The 14,056-nt window shown below is 43.6% G+C and overlaps 1 long non-coding RNA gene across 1 annotated transcript in view; it reads right to left on the bottom strand.

Annotated features, from left to right (window-relative positions):
* Nucleotides 1-14,056, bottom strand: part of LOC121657839 — a 160,249-nt gene that overhangs the window by 79,359 nt on the left and 66,834 nt on the right. Inside the window, exon 3 of the long non-coding RNA XR_006013727.1 lies at nucleotides 4,567-4,716. This is a non-coding gene — a long non-coding RNA (uncharacterized LOC121657839). The remainder of the gene's footprint in view (nucleotides 1-4,566; nucleotides 4,717-14,056) is intronic.

The raw sequence follows: 14,056 nt of genomic DNA, 5'->3' as shown, positions 1-14,056 counted from the left end.
CGGACTATCTTCTGTTAATGAGCCTAATCAACACTTGGCCTCATGACTCATTACCCCATTGTGAGATGCTCCACCCAGAGGGAGGAACCAAGCATCCCATCGTGGATATAATCTGGGACTCTGAACACCAGAGACAACCCTTCCCACTGGATTTCCAGAGGACAGGAGCTACACAGCCCCCACTGGACTTTTGGAGGAAGAGCAGATCCTTTTTCTACAGGATCACCACTTCAGAGGACTGCAGCCACCATTCTACCAGACTGCTACCACCACCCTGCCTAACAGGGACTCAGGTCGTATCTTGACTCTATCAGTTTGAACCAGTGTTTTCTTTTAGGTTTTTTTTTCCTTTTTTTTAATTTCTCCATTAAATTGTTATTCTGACTTGGTGCCTCCCACTGGTTTGCTTTCAAACTAGTACACTGAAGCACAAGACTCCCAACAAGGAGGAGGTGTTGATCTCACATACAGCCTGCCTGCACTCGGAAGGGCAGCTTCACCTTGGGAGCTGGGCTCCACGTCCACGCCTAACACCACCTCCCCATCCCCTCGGGTGCTTGCTGCCCCTGGGCACGCTTCCAGCCAGTTACTAATTTGGACCTGTCTGTGCAGTTCACTTCACTCATTTGCTGTGGGGTGAGATTTAAAAAAAAAAACCAGAAGAAAATTAAATCTAGAAGGGAATACCATTTTTTACTTGGTGCTGGCCAGTGCTCAATCAGGAATGGGACATCATTTAAATATACATCTTCCTGGATCAGGAAGAATCCCCTACTCTCTTCTCATGTAGAAACATGGGTGGGAAGAGGGGGATCACACTTTCTAATAGCTGAGGGTGTTCCTTTGGCCTTAAGCCCAGCATCAGGGCTATAATTAGGGTCAGAAGAATCACCAGTGTCAGTAGCCACACGTGGAGGACATGCTTCCATCCACCTGAGAAAGCAGCACCTCCCTGGCACTCTTCCAGTCATCCTTCTTTCCCCCTCAAGGGATTCCTGTCAGTTCCAGGAAATTCTCATCAGGACAAATTTTGAGCAGCCTGTTGTGACAAGATCACTTTGAGTGCTGTGTGCCCAGCGCCAGCGATGCTCCGGATCAGGGCTGGCTCTGGCTCCTGCCTCGCTCCAACCTCCCTGGGTACAGAAACATTTCAGCCAGCCATGGAAATCACGATACAAACTCTCCATCCCTGGGAGCAGATGGGGCAAAACCACACAACTGCTGCAAAACCTATGCCTAAAACTAGCTCCCCTGAAGAGGGAAGTGCATAATTTATGATGGTTCCTGGCAGACTCAGGAATGATTTTCAGTGAATGGAAAAAAAGGTCATTTATTTCTCCACTGTTGTAATATTTTAATTCAGTATTTATTGCCCCAAAAAGTATTGTTTAGAAATTTGTGGTACATTTCAATTCAACATTATATAAATATACTTGATTTTATTTTGGAGCCAGAGTATGGGAGCATCAATAAAAATTAAAATTGCACTTAAAGACCTAAAATAAAATGTAGCTTTATATTTTGGGTGAAATCAAATATTTCAGAGAGACCAAACCAAGTATTTCTGAACAGGTTTCACCATCACCTCCAAAAAAATTCTGTTATCAGCATAAGATTCTCCTTCATTCTTCTCACTCAAAACTAAAAATTTGTCGCTTCTAACCACTCTCTGTTAGATAGTGTCTTATCATCCCCTTTCCATAAATACTTAATTGAAAGAGGCATGAATTTCTTGGTAGCACAGCAGTTTGGAGAACAAGAAAACTATGAAACACTGATTTAGAAACAACCCTGCAGGAAGATTTTCTGAGCTGATACCACCACAGGATGGTAGAAAAATGGTGAACGTGCGAAAAAAAAAAAAAAAAAAAAAAAGAGCAAGATAAAAAATTCACAGGAAGAAACCCCAAAACTGTGCAAGAGCTTTAAAAATTCAAAACATTTTGACTATATGCTTGGACCCAAGGGGATGTTCTAAGAAGAAATGTATCTGAATGGGTCATTCAGAATGTCCTCATGAGAGCAATTCCACATTGTGGAACATTTTGTATTCTTTTGCCAGAATGCTGATTTGTATGTGACCTGTACACTGAGCAGCAAAACTTTTACACCACCTTTCGTTCTATCCCAAGACAGGAATGGATAGCAAGCTTGAATGGTTAGCTATAATGTCAACACATTTTTAATAAAATATTCCTGGCCTCATGACTCCACATCATCACAGTTCCATTAGCCTAAGCCACTTGTAATAAATTAGTATGCAGAATGATTTCCAGGGACTTGCAGCTAAAGAAATAATAAGCAGTTTCTCTTTCTTTATTTCTTTCTCCCTCTCCTTCTTTCCTTCTTTCTCTCCTTTCTTTCTTTCCCTCTCTAAATGATAGATGGATTAACAGACGGACAGACATCCACCCTGGAATTTCCTGAGCAGATCAAAGCAGGTCTCACCACAAGCTGGTAGATGGCTTCCATATTCAGGATATAATTGTGTTTGTGCCTTGTGCAAATAGAAACTCTTGCACTGCTCTGGTCATGATGGAAATTAATTTTATTGAGGGCTTCTTCCCTCCACACTGCGAACCTTGTCCTAAGCTCAGAGGACAGACATAAAGGAGAGTCTCCATGCAGGGTGGTCATGCTGATGTTGATACAGCTCCCAGAGGGTGTTATTTCCTTGTTCTCCAGGGCTGGATGAGCAATTGGATCATTTTATTTGTGGGTCAGCCCTGAAGTTACCATCACAAGCCTTCATAACTGGGCAGTTCTCTAGCCACGAGGGAAGGAATGATTTTCATTCTAGCAGCTGCGCTGATAGGAAAGGCACTGGGAATGGAATGTGTAACCTAACAGGCAACCAGTCACTCCCTCTGCCTCCCTCCCTGGCGGTGGCACAAAGTCATCTTGGCAGGCTGGAGGCTGCTGCAAGCGAAGAACTATTTGTGTGAGCACTGCAGAGATTAGATGTCATGACCAAAATGCCAGGGGGAACAGCAGACTGCAACCGAAGCACCCAACCGAGCCATGAGTAGATGGACCAGCCCTGGGATAACAAGGAGGTGCTGCATGCTTCTTCTGAGTGAAGTGACAGAGCAGCACAGGAAAAACCCTGAGCAGCATTTTCCTGATGTGCAGTTGCCTCTAACCAGCACTGTCAGTCTCTGAGTGCCTTGAGCCAAGCAGCAGCACTTGTCCTGCTCCTTCGGCTGCTCTGTGTCCCACCCCAATGACGCAGAATGCGCCAGTCAAGAGTGGAGAAGCATCATGGTTGCCTAGGCAATGCCTTTGCCATGAACAATAAACGAAATAAAAGACAATGGCTTGGGTTAGCAGCACCCAGGGGTCTGGGTAACTCTCACCACTGCAATTCCTCCCTATGGAAAAGCCAGCTCCTCGCTCCACACATGGATACGTACACAAACACTGGTGCATTCCTTCTGCCTTTCACTGCGGGGAACTGCCTCCTCCAGCTCACTCCATGTCAAACAGCAACAGAGGGAGAAGAAAACACATCCAAAACCACATTCAGCCAAGCCCACTCCTTCCTACCTCTTCACAAATGACTGCCAAACCGTGGGAGGCATCCAAGACTCCTAAGAGACAAGGAGTTCAAGCCCCCGGCATTGTGAACCACTGCAGTGAAACCTCTCATTTAAATGTGCTGGGAAATAGTGTTATAAACACGAACAAAAACAAAACGCCGGACACCAGCCCACCACCCCGTTCAGAGTGGGTTTCTGTCAAAGGAAGACGCTGCAGGCTGGCACTCGCTGCGGGCAGGCAGCCACCGCCTGGCCAAGCGTGATGGCGTGGCTCGTTTTTCACTCTGACACCACTGCAGGCTCCACAAGGCTCCTTGACTTGCAAGGTGATCAGAATATTGAGTACGGTACTGCAGTAGCGAGCCTGGCACCCAGCACGGCAGTGGAGCGACTCCCGCCCTCCTTCCCCGCCCCTTTCCCGCTTGCATGCAAGGAAAGAAGGAAAAAGAAGGAAGAACAAAACCCCCACAACAATGAGATTCCAGGCATCCAACACCCCCTCATACATCTTCGGGAAGGGACCTTGGCTCCATTGTTTGCGGTCCTTCAACTCATTTCTCACATGCCAGAATGTCCGTGGGTCCCGTCCCCATGCACAGCCCCCTTTTTAACATGCATACTTCTGCCGTGGAAGTGTAACCCTGGCAGTAATTGCCATGATGGTCCTGCTGCAGGGACACTGCGGTCCTCCTCTGCCTGTTACTATGCACATAAAATTCCTTGAAGGAGTAATAAGTCACCGTCCGCCTCCCATGATGCAGCCCATGGCTTGGAACAGCTGCCAGGGTCAGCTCCTGTGGAGGGACCCAGCCTTGTCCTCCTCAGCCCGTTCACCCTCAAACCCTCAGCACCCATTTATGAGATGGGAACAGCACTGGCCTGACTGACAGCCTGATGTCCCACCTAAAATCTGAAGCCACTCCTAACTGATACAAACAGAAACCCACGGAGGCTGAGTTTTAGTCAGGGAAAAGTTGCAGACCTGAATCTCCAAGGGCATGGATTAATGAGTTGCCACCAAACACACCTGATAGGCACAACATCTGTGAACTTGTGGCTTGCCATACTCCTTGTGCTGATCTTTGCTCAGCTGCATCCCCCCCCGGCTCTGTCCTTGGGTCTCTTGGATAATTTCTCCAGTCCCATCTTCCCAGCTTCATTCCTGCCTGTAGCTTTCCTGCAATGAAGAGTGAGTCATCAAAAACACCTTCAGAAAACTTCTCTTTCACTCGTGAGCTTCTTTACCTCATCCAGCTGGGCAGGTTGCACACAGAACAAATTATTGTTGCTATTTCTGAGAGCACTTAAGAACTCGTGTCATAGATTGAGCGTGGGAGAGTCAGTCCTAAAAAAGTTAAAGGGCCAATGGCATATTTTCATTGTAGTTCTGAGACGCAGAAGCATCCCATGTGATCAAATATCTATAGGATGCTTAAGCATAGTCCCCGTTCATCTTAGTTCATTTTATTTATTTATTTAAACTAAGTAAGATGTCTCTGAAAAGCATTTAAATTTACATAAATATTGTGGAGAAAGAAATTTCATGCTGCTACCTGACTAATCAGTTACACACTTAGCAAAACCAGGAGCAACAGCGCAGCGGAGGTGGGGTTCTCTCTCCCTCCCACTTGCATTACTTCTTCTGGATAACTCCTTATTGATCAGCTGAATGACACAGCAGAAATTTCAATTTCAAATTTAAAAAAAAAAAATTCATTTGCTGATTCAGTTTTAGAAAATGTTTGCAATAGGTTTCAATGTCAAAAAGGCACCGTTTCATTGACCAGATCTGACTCGAGAATACGAAACTAATGCACCCTGTTGTTATTCCTTCCAGTGGCAAATGACTTCTACAATAATTAAGCCTGGGAAAATAGATTATTGTTATAAATATCTGATAACAGGTATTCTGAACTCATGAATGTCTCTCTGATGTGAGATGGGGATTGACAACATAATCAGCTCTCTTGCCACTCTGCCTTTCTGCAGCAAAAAGTGTATCTCTGTGCACTCCTGCTCTCCTCCTTGCCCCAGTCCTCCCCACCTTTGGAGTTGCTCAGGAGAGCTCAGTGCTGCCTGTGGTGAATCAAAATGTGTTATCATTAGGCTGAATGTGTTACTGAGTTAATTAAATGTCACACTTTTGATAACATTAATTAGAAGCATTTCAGACTCATCTGAACACACACCCTTCACAAAACCTGAGAAATAAGTGCTGATGTTTTCATCTCAGTAGATTTTATTGATGGAAACCCTTCATCCATTCATTCATTACTAATATTCAATGCATTTTTTACAGTGTAAGGCAACAAGTTCTTTCTCTCTTTTTCATTCTGTACCAGACTGTAGGAAACACTTGTAAAACTCAGCTGTGGCCCATGTTTGGAAGCTCAGGTTCCCAGGACAAGGTTGGACCACATTTCTAGGACATGGCCTGTAGCATGTTGAACTCTGCAAGTCAATGACAGCAGCTTTAGGCTGTGGTTGTCCGTGGCCTGAGAGCTTCACAAAGTCATCATGGAGGTTGATGTTGTCCAAGTTTGCATGGCTCAATCCTTTCCCTACTTAGAATGAATTCCAACCCCTTGGATTTGAAATAAGGGAAAGTTCTAAACCAAAGCAAATCTCAGCTCAAAAAATCCACACCTTATTAACTACAGACAACACAATTTTCCAAGCCAGGTACTACACTGCCCCTAAATTCCCATATGCACTGCAGACCTTTTCTCACGCAAAATTGTGTTTCCCTTTAGCCCATCAATCATCTCTTATTTCACCTCCCCCACTGCAGGTTAATGCTCACCAGCACAGCCACCATCCCTGTTTCAGAAGCAATCTCAGTAATTTCCCCCCACAAACACAACCCCAAAACTGATTTGCCAGGCTTCACTTCAGGATGTTCACTCTCCTTGGAACCCCTGACATGGCTGTTTTCCTGTTACAGATTGGAGCAACACTTTGCACCTTATCAGAAATGTATTTAACCATTTATTACTGTGTAAGGGACATGACATAGCAGCTAAACGACATCCTCCATAACACAGGATGGATGGGCACTCTAAATGTGAATTGGTCATTTGTTTACTGGTAGCTGCTGGGCTGTTTCTCTATGCATCCACTTAAATGAGGTTTTCCTTGGTTTTTGAAACCTGCCTGGGTGAAGAACATACACAAATCACAGCTGATTGTTTCATTCTATGAAACAGAAATAAGGGTAGTAAAATTAGACAGAAACAACCTTCATTCTCTTCTCCATTCCAGCTGGCTGGAGCCTGAACTGCAATGCACACTGGCAGTGGATTTTTTCACCAGAGCCCATCATCTTTTGTTTCTTCATCACCGTGACATTGTTAGTTCATTCTAGACCCTTTGTACTCTGCTTTATTGCTTTGTCTCAAAGCTCTGTCATACGTCTGACACCTGAGGTGTCCCACAGCAGCTTTCACTCGGCTTGACCTTGGCCTTAAAAAGATGTGGGGGAAGTCAGAGTCCCTGAAAGCTCTGGCTGAAGAGAGAGGAAAAGAGAAGAATAGAACCCTAAAGAGATGCTTATGGGATCTTTTATCAGGCAACTCTGTAAAACACTCCATTTGCTATTAAAATGATAAACTGGAGTAGCTTCCAGAGATAAGGACTATGACAAAATTCTGTTATTAAGTGCTACAGCTTTGTTCTTGGCAGTGGCACACACCAAAAGCAGTGTAGCTGTGATGAGGAACATGAGAGAATTTTCACTCAACTTGCTGCAAAAAGGAAGAAAGCAATGCAGACAATAAAATCACAAGTTCAGCAGATTCCTGCAGCATTTATATGAGACTTTAGATCGCATGATGAAATTGTGATAAACAGTAGCAAAAAAGGTGTTGTATGAATAGAAAAATTAGAAGTTTTGCATTAAATTTGACAAAAATGTGATGGGTGGGAGACCATTCAGAAAGATTCATGCAGCCTGAAAATGCATCCAAACAGCTGAGGATGAGAATTTCATTGTTCCTACATGTCTTCAGAGCATCTCTGGCTCTAGGGAAAGATAGAAAGATTTTTTTCTTAACTGAGAGAAAATTCCCAGGGAAAGGAGAAACTATAAATTTATACTCTTATCATTGAAAGAATGGCCATATGGGTCAAGTCAAACCAGCTTAGTGAAGTGTTTTGTGGCCAGCAGTTTTCCTTAGGAAATACTGGGAAAGAGTACAACAGCCCTGGCTCTGTACACATGGGCTTATTTAAATTAAGAGAAGGAAGAACTTGTTAGAAAGAAATAGCTACAGCAAGTGGGTTTTTTACGTAGAAAACACTAACTTTGTTCTAAAATCTTTTAATTAATGTATTCTATATCAGGACTAATGCACATATTTGAAATGAAGAAAAAAACTTACAAAAAGAGTCAAACAACAACTTGAAGGGAGGTCACTGCCCAAGGCTAGAAATATATTCAAAGACAGAAAGAAAGGTAAAGGAGTACATACAAAAAACATTAGATCTGCTTTTTACAAGAGCAATTACCCACTAAAATTGTTTGTCTACAGCTTTGTGGAGGTGTCTTTCACTCAAAGTCTTTAAAGCAAGGGAGGATGATCACACAAAGGTTATGGGTCTTGTGCCAATGTAATGGAGTGCAAGTCTGCACTCTGTGAGCTGGCAAGATGAAAGAGTTGAGATGAAATGATTCACAGTCACCTTCTAGCCTTAAAATATGTGATTCCCAGACTCTCTGCATTATAGGTTTTGTTGCCTTCCTGTTTTCTGGGTGGAGTGGAGCCATCTGAGCCACAAAACATCCCTGAGAAGATGGTGAGTCTCAAAGTCGCTGCACTGCAACTTCCTCCTGGTTGTTGCTTTTTGCTTTTGTGCTTCTGCAGAGCCCAGCTGCTGCCTTGCTACTTTTCTCCACATTGGAGGAAAAATAATGAGGACTCTTCGGAGACCACAAACTCTCTTTTGTTTTCACTATAAGGTGTTTTCCCATAACTGCTCTGCATATAGCAATATCCCAGCATACCTGATGTTCTTTAGACAAATCGAAAACTGCAAACCAGATCTAGCAAATCAGAGGGACAGCTTGGTGGCAAAGGTGTAAAAGGAGCAGTCAGGAATGATGGGCACTTCTAGTGGAGGAGGGTGAACAGAAAATCCACTAGTATCAGGATTAGGACCAGTTTTAGTCAACACCACCTTGTTCAGTGCATTTGGTGACGAGTTTAGAAGCTCTTCCAGCTCTTCCTGCAGTTCCCACAAACAAATTGCAGTACTTGGGGTGGGAATTGAGCTGTGTCCTTCTTCTGAAGGGTCTTCACGCCTTTGCAAAAAGCCACAGCTGTGTTACTTGGAGAGGCACCATTTCCTTTTCTGCTTCTCTCCAAGTTAGGACGCCATTCTCAAAATGCTTGCACCAGTGGCTAGAGAAAGAGCAACTCTTCAAACATCAAGGAGTAAATAATGTTGTCAACATCAGCATCGTTTAGCTGCTGGTAGAAGACAGATTTATAGAAGTAGCAAAAATTGCTGGCATTAAGTAATGTGACTGCAGGCTGTTCTTGTTTGTATTGTTTGTGATCACAGAGCAGGCTCTTTCGCTGTGGGGCCTATAGCAGCAGAGATGATCGCAGCCCTCCGAAAAATATTGGATTCTCACTTTGGTAATACTCTTGTCTCAGGAGAGGCAAATTCACAGGCCTCCAGCAGCTTTGTACTGAACAAGATTTGCAATAAACGGGATTTTTAAAGGGCACTGCAAAGACAGTAGTGGCGTATATTTGAGTGTGTTTGCAGGGAGTGCTTTTGAATAAGAGCATTAAATGCAATGGGAAGGTGTGGGGAGGACAAGGAAAGTGTTTCTCATAGCCTGGTCACAGGACCAGGCACCACTGGGTGACATTTCTTGACAGATCTTGCCCCACTGCCTCACAGTCATTGTTATTAGAGCCAGGCAAAATATCCCTGTTCAAAAGAAGATCATGCCAAACTGGATCCATTTTTTTACCTCACACCAGCCCTGAAGGGCCCCAGCACCAGCAACCTTTGAAATCCCTGTGAAAATTGTAAGGGTTTATTTGGTTCAGAGCACACTGTGCAGGAAGGAAAGAGGCAGAAATTGCAGCCTGTGAAGCCAATGTTTTACCTGGCCAACACAGCCTGGAATTGTTCAGAACTAGGTTTACTGGAAAGTTCACAAACCTTTCAACAAGCCTGGCCTAAGGTCAGACTTCCACAGCAGAAACTGCCACAGCCCTCTCTGCTGTGGGTTATTAGAGGATCAGCCAGCCTTGGACTGGCACTGCTTAACTTAAAGCAGGGTTTAATTGGCAGTTAAGCAGTTTTACAAAAGAGGAGACAATCACAACAGCCAGGAAAAGGAAAAGGTTGCCTTCTGAGGTGGCACAGCTGGTCCCCTCAGCACCAGTCAAGTGAAGGTACAGAGCCAAACCCAACCTTGCTCAGCCAGAACAGCCACAGCTGCTCACAGTTCTGGGGGTACCTGGCGGCTCAGAAAGGTGAGGGATGTGTCTGAAATAAGAGATTGATGTGCTTGAAAAGTCTCATTTTGACATTGTCCTCCCATGCCTGTCCTGCTAAACCTTTTATTATTATTATTATTATTATTATTATTATTACAGTTCTTCACTGCCTGTCTCAAGCACATGGCAGGAAAGACAAATGTCCAAGCTGGTATCTGGAACCAGAAAAGATTCAGAATGGCAGTAATAGAAATGAATGTTCTCACATCTTTCAGCACAGATAGCAAGGAAGCCTAAGCAAGCTGCTCCCATTACTGTCACCCTGTCAAGGCCAGACTCCACTGGTCAAGCTGGAAACACATTATTTGCACTGACAAATAGTGAGCTTGTGCAGTACATTTCTCTGAAATCACCAGCATGATTCACAACAGCTTCACAGTCTGGCCTCAGAAGATCAGTTGAAATGGCCTGTCCTATCCTTAATGTCTTCTGCAGCCTCTGTAAAAAAAAAAAAGTACTGGGAAATGGTCTTTCAAGAACACTTCCCAGCTGTACAAACACCTCCAATCTACTCTGACCTTCACTGAAATCTCCCTCTCAGGGAAGGAAAATTATATCTTTTAATTTTTTCTAATGTTCTGGTTTATTGTTTTTGCTCCTTCTCATGCAATATAATTAAAATGATGTCCTCAGAGTTGGAGGATACTTACAATAAACAGCTTCTGTGGAAGCTGAACAACTCAGCTATGGTGCTTAATCAACTGGAGATGATGTTTATTGCTGCATATGCTCTGCTGCTGTGAAAACTAGCCCTTAAACACTCAGTTTCTAAACAAGACAAAATATAAATCCAATAAGAACAAGTTAAGGCCCTTGACACACTGTAGGGAAGTGAAGGCAAGAAAGAAGGATTGTCTGTTGCACAATAGGAATAGGCTTAGGTCAGTTAATGCATTGTAAAATGAATTACTAGTGATAGATGAACCACAGGACACATAAAATGCTGATTTTCTTCCAGTAAGTGCCCATGTATAGAGCTCCTTAAAGCTGCAAATTTCCCTCTCATTCAACTCTCCCAGCCTGGCTGCTCCAGAGCTCAGACAAAACCTGTGGGCTGCAACATAGCTCATGTGCCTCCCTATAGGCAGGCCCAAGAGAGCTATTCCAGGGGCTGAAGAACACATTTTAAATAAACATCAAGGGCAAAAGAGCAGCTGTTAGCAGCAGTGATAAATAATTGGGAAATATGCTGAGGGCCAAATGTTCAAGAGCCCTCAAGTACAAAATGAACCTGTCACTGTAATGAGCCTCACACTTTGCTACGAGAAAACAAGACTGGAAGAGTTGATGCCCAGCTTTGCATCAACTCAAATGTAGAGAATCATTCGACTCTAAACCTTCTGAGGTCCTTCCTATTGTGTACAAACAATCCAATGTAATTTCCTGAGCTCCTTGGATTAGTCAGGATTATACAAACTCATCAGTGCTCCTGTGACGTTCTGCCTGCAGATCATGCCCAGCCTCATCCACTGGGGTAAAACTGGGCAGAATCACATGGCTGCAGGAAAGAGGGCAGTAAGGGGTCCCTGGAGCAGAGAACTGGAGAGCTGTCACCCACCAGCATGGGCTGTGTCCCTCTCACAGAGGGGGACCTTCTCAGCCTTTTGGTTAAAGTGTCTCTAAATCAGTAGCTCAGTTCTGAGCACACCAAGACTGCCTGGAAAAAGCCTGCAAAGCTCACCTGATCCACCAGTTCAGCAAGGCTCCTATGTAATCAGCCCATTTTTACTTGTTTGTATCATTCCAGGACACAGTTTTTATCTCTCCACTTTTATATACTTCTGTAGGAGCCCTTTAGCTGAATAAATTACATTATTAACAGCACTAATAGCAACAAAGCGACTGATTGGTAGGAATTTCATTTGGCATGCTAGAAATTACAGTTAGAGGTGTGTTTTAAATGTTGATAAATACAAGCAGAAGACTTCTGCTTCACTGGAGAAATAGATTCTTCCATTGCCTCCTCTTGTGACTGAGTATGAAATATTGCAAAATTATTTCTCTCTGCAATTTGCAGCCCAGCCCATGCACCTTGTCTCTTCCTTCAGCTCTGAAATACAAGCACAAAGCTTTTGTACTTTGACTTATCTCGCCTCTACCAAGCTCCTGCACACCTAGATATAGTGGCCCACTGTAAATCCTCTGGACTAAATTGTTGTGCATTAGAAAAATATAATACAAAGCAAAGAAGAGCATTTGATTTCTTTGGGTACCACAGAGGAATTAAATCACATATATAACACAAAATAAGCACCTGGTTAAGGATTGCCTGTTGTAAGACAGCAGTATAAACCTGCCAGAAGAATCAAAGCACTAATCATCAGATTTGATTTTCCCTAGCTGTGGGAAGGAACAAGTGCAGTCCTTCAAAAATCACACCAAAAAATAGTGGAACATTCCTAAGGACTCAGGCGTTAAGGACAAGTAACAGGTCTGTATTAGGAACACACACAGAGACTCCCCTTATCTTCTTTTCTTCTTTTTTTTTTTTAAGATGAGTTAAGACTGGTGAAAAAAACAGCTTGGGACCAAAACTCAGCACTCACATAGGTGAAAAGTATCTGTATAACATGAAGAGAAACAGCAGCATCAAACTGTCTGCAGCTTTTTTCCTAAAGCACCTAAAACACGGCGGAAAATGCTTTTTCTTTGTTTTCTTTCATTTTTTCCTTAGGAATTCATTAAAATCCTCTTTGTGTCCTGTCATATTTAAGGGTTCTCTAAGTCAGGAGCTGTATAGGCAGGCATGACTTTGGGACAGACACCTCTCAGACAGAGAGTAAAGTGAGCTCCCAGACAGCATTTTCTGAACTTGTCAGCGGAAGCGTTTGCAGCGGAAATTTTATTTCAAGAGCTGTCTGCATTCAATTAGGGAACAGAGGCAGAGCTGAGCCAGCCGAGGCCAGGAACGCAGCCCAATATTTTCAGCACTAAGTAGACAATGAGGCAGACTGAAGCACCAAAACAGTAAACAGTTTGTGAACCACATCAGGCACAAATAATCACAAGGGCCATGTGACTGTGTGTGGATAAATCATGACTGAAAGCTTGCACCAACAGCAAGGCAGAGATCTCTGCTCCTGCGAAATAACAGCCAGAAAGTCTCGCTGGAACCACAGAAACAATTTCTTCCTCTCCCAAAGCATCCTTGTCCTGCCAACCCACACAAGTTCCCTGCTGGGTATTATTTAAACTGGGAGTGCCAAAGGCTGTAAGGAATAGAGTTCTCTGAGTCCCATCCACCAGATCACATAAGCACAGGAGGATATTTAACCATTTTGAGTGATCACATGACTGGTCCATCTACCAGGATCAGCCCCTTGCAGACCTCAACACCGAACCTCCTCTGAGTTTTTACTTTGAGTCACATCCTGGTCCTGGTAGATGGAGCTGGAAATACCCCAGGAACTCTGATACTGGGTTTTCATTGGCTTATTCAGATATCAAAACTTCCCAACAAATCTGAAGTGCTGCCTTCTCAAACAAGATCACTGCCACCACATTATTGTGTCGTAATCCCCTAGGATGCCCACCAAAAGTAAAAATCCATTTCAGTCCATTTCACTGGGACATGAAAGAGTTTCCTCAAACTCACCCCATGTTCCTTCTCCTCCAGGCAGGCACTGATGAACTCTGAACAGGATTTTGCATGGAATGAAAGGAGAAAAAGATGTAAAGGCCTGATGGTTCTCTCTGAGAAAGGGTAACACAGGGAAACAAAGGACATGAAATAATAGAGAAGGGAGGGAAATTATAAGAGAAAAAGACTTTATGATCCTAATAACAAAAATTCATAATCCACCCAGTCTTTTGTTTTGGCTCAGAAGGACATTTCCCCTGAGGGACATCCATCAGGAAAAAAATGAGATGCAGAAACAGAAAGGGAGGGGGAAAAATTACTGAAGAATGAGGAAAAGAAAACCTCCTTTTGGTCTGCAGTTTTCAGCAGAATACACTCCACACGTTTGTTACTAATTGTCATAGTATCGGGAAGCATTT

Source organism: Corvus kubaryi, unplaced genomic scaffold (assembly GCF_017639235.1).
Source record: "Corvus kubaryi isolate FWS band 111438036 unplaced genomic scaffold, C.kubaryi_AGA036_p1.0 split1-37374, whole genome shotgun sequence".
In the NCBI taxonomy this organism is placed as follows: Eukaryota; Metazoa; Chordata; class Aves; order Passeriformes; family Corvidae; genus Corvus; species Corvus kubaryi.
The sequence above is the reverse complement of the archived record's forward strand: the minus strand, read 5'-3'. Positions and strand labels throughout refer to the sequence as shown.